Source organism: Schistocerca piceifrons, unplaced genomic scaffold, assembly GCF_021461385.2.
Source record: "Schistocerca piceifrons isolate TAMUIC-IGC-003096 unplaced genomic scaffold, iqSchPice1.1 HiC_scaffold_1233, whole genome shotgun sequence".
Lineage (NCBI taxonomy): Eukaryota > Metazoa > Arthropoda > Insecta > Orthoptera > Acrididae > Schistocerca > Schistocerca piceifrons.
Window position 1 is genome coordinate 42,501 of NW_025727052.1, and position 2,841 is coordinate 45,341.

The 2,841-nt window shown below is 57.2% G+C and overlaps 1 non-coding gene across 1 annotated transcript in view; it reads right to left on the reverse strand.

The window, feature by feature from the left end:
• The window catches only part of LOC124730200, a 1,906-nt gene extending 1,136 nt beyond the window's left edge, over positions 1 to 770 (reverse strand). Inside the window, exon 1 of the ribosomal RNA XR_007007922.1 lies at positions 1 to 770. This exon is cut by the window's left edge and continues 1,136 nt beyond it. This is a non-coding gene — a ribosomal RNA (small subunit ribosomal RNA).
• Between the last annotated feature and the right edge of the window lie 2,071 nt (positions 771 to 2,841).

The window sequence follows — 2,841 nt, forward strand, 5'->3', positions numbered from 1 at the left end:
GGACGCACGAGCACGCACGAGGCGGTCGCACGCCTTCAGCTCGCCCCACCGGCAGGACGTCCCACGATACATGCCAGTTAAACACCGACGGGCGGTGAACCAACAGCGTGGGACACAAATCCAACTACGAGCTTTTTAACCGCAACAACTTTAATATACGCTATTGGAGCTGGAATTACCGCGGCTGCTGGCACCAGACTTGCCCTCCAATAGATACTCGTTAAAGGATTTAAAGTGTACTCATTCCGATTACGGGGCCTCGGATGAGTCCCGTATCGTTATTTTTCGTCACTACCTCCCCGTGCCGGGAGTGGGTAATTTGCGCGCCTGCTGCCTTCCTTGGATGTGGTAGCCGTTTCTCAGGCTCCCTCTCCGGAATCGAACCCTGATTCCCCGTTACCCGTTACAACCATGGTAGGCGCAGAACCTACCATCGACAGTTGATAAGGCAGACATTTGAAAGATGCGTCGCCGGTACGAGGACCGTGCGATCAGCCCAAAGTTATTCAGAGTCACCAAGGCAAACGGACCGGACGAGCCGACCGATTGGTTTTGATCTAATAAAAGCGTCCCTTCCATCTCTGGTCGGGACTCTGTTTGCATGTATTAGCAGAATTACCACAGTTATCCAAGTAACGTGGGTACGATCTAAGGAACCATAACTGATTTAATGAGCCATTCGCGGTTTCACCTTAATGCGGCTTGTACTGAGACATGCATGGCTTAATCTTTGAGACAAGCATATGACTACTGGCAGGATCAACCAGGGAGCTGCGTCAACTAGAGCTGAGCAGCCGGCCGCCCGGGAGTGTGTCCCGGGGGCCCGCGCGAACACGCAAGCGTCCGCTCAATCATTCTGCAAACAGGAGGAGGCTGAGCTCCCCTGCACAATACACCTCGAAACCCTCTCAGGTCCCGGCGGCGCGCAGCGCCGTCCCAAGTACTTGGTCGGGTTCGAGAGAGGCGCAATCGCCCGGAGTTAGGCGAGTAGACGCTTTCGGTGCGACCACCCGTGCTCCCAACTGAGCTTGCCGCTGCCGACAGAGGCCCGGGAGCGTGCTGTCGTGGCATTGCCGGCGGGAGACAACACGCGCCACTACGGTGACCGGCAGCTCCAACGCCAGCGCCACAGAAGGACAAAAGCCCCACTTGGGTGCCGAAGCGAACTCTCCCAGCCACAGCGCACGCGCCAACACATCCGCACAGCTGCGATACAAACCACCAGCGAGAACCGCTGGGGCGACCGAGCAGCAGACGGCGTCGCGGCGCCGAGCGCCGGGCGGCGGCGCATCCTCAACGCACACAGTCCTCAATCGGACCAGCACACTGAAGATGTCCACCGCGCTTCGCACCGGGCCCGCGAGGACCTACTTTGGCCGCACGGCGCCGCGCGCAGGGTGCGCCGGCGCGCAGCTGCGACGCCTGCCGCGTCCGTCGGCCGGCGCGCCTGCCACTGGCCGCCCCCACCAGCCGGCTGTAGCGCGTGCGCCCACGCACCGCGCGGCCAGCACGCCGGGAGGCGCCCCCTCACCGGCCGGGGGACGGTCCCACCCAGCCACCGCCGCGTATCGCTTCACACCCAGATGCCGTTCAGTTTCGTCGGCATGGTGGGTATCGCTGGAACAACCGGTTAGTACCTCAACCTATCGTCGCCATCACCGATTCACCCCTAGCGAGAACAACCGCACCACAACAGGTTACCATTTGTTCATTTGCGTAACTTCACCAGAAAACGCAGGCGTCCATCGCCATTTGCAACTTCAACGATTATTGCATGCCTGTGTCAGGTGTCACGCCACACTACGTCTGCCCACATACACGCAACAAAATGTGCACGCCTAGACAATACGTGGAAGGTGGCCCCCGTACGTATGCGATGTCCATTGCTCGAACGACTGTCAACCGGCCTCTGTAGCATGTCGCAGATATGGAACGCGGTGCACCATGCCATCACGGTGTGTGAGGAGAGACGACTAGGTCCGAATACATCAACAGACAGCTCATGCTGATCGCCATCCACGGCGTCCGTTCCTCCCACACGTCTCTATGGCGTACCACACTGCAATCCAGCTCTCATAGGGAGACGACACGTAGCTGCGGTGCACAATATTTGCACTGTATGGTCCGCCGTTTTTGGGCGCAGTCGTTGTGCGGTCACACATGTGCCACGATGTATCATTCAGTACATAAGGACGAATGTGCAGTACAGATTGTGGTTCACGCGTACGACATCAGCGGACAGTTGACACAGGCCGCACCACAACGTAGCCTGAGTACGTCGCATGCGAAGGGCATTGAACATGCAAACTTCTCACCAACCAGCTTGCGAAGGCAGGGGGCAAGGTGGGGACGTGGGGAGGGGCGGCATGTACGTCCTGCTGCCATCCACATTACAGTGTACAGCAGGAGCATGTGGAAAGTGAGCAAGACTTGCAAGGTGTTTAACATGAAGCGATACACAGGGGTGCGGGCAGTGCGAGTAGCGAACTATATTGCGAGGGTTGCGGGTGGGCAACACTACAGTAATTGAACGAGTCGTATAACAATTACAGAGCAGGTTTAGGCGACAACGTGGGTTACGTTAAGGCGACAACATGGGTTAGGTTAAGGCACAACATGGGTTAGGTTAAGGCACAACATGGGTTAGGTTAAGGCACAACATGGGTTAGGTTAAGGCACAACATGGGTTAGGTTAAGGCACAACATGGGTTAGGTTAAGGCACAACATGGGTTAGGTTGAGGCACAACATGGGTTAGGTTAAGGCACAACATGGGTTAGGTTGAGGCACAACATGGGTTAGGTTAAGGCACAACATGGGTTAGGTTGAGGCACAACATGGG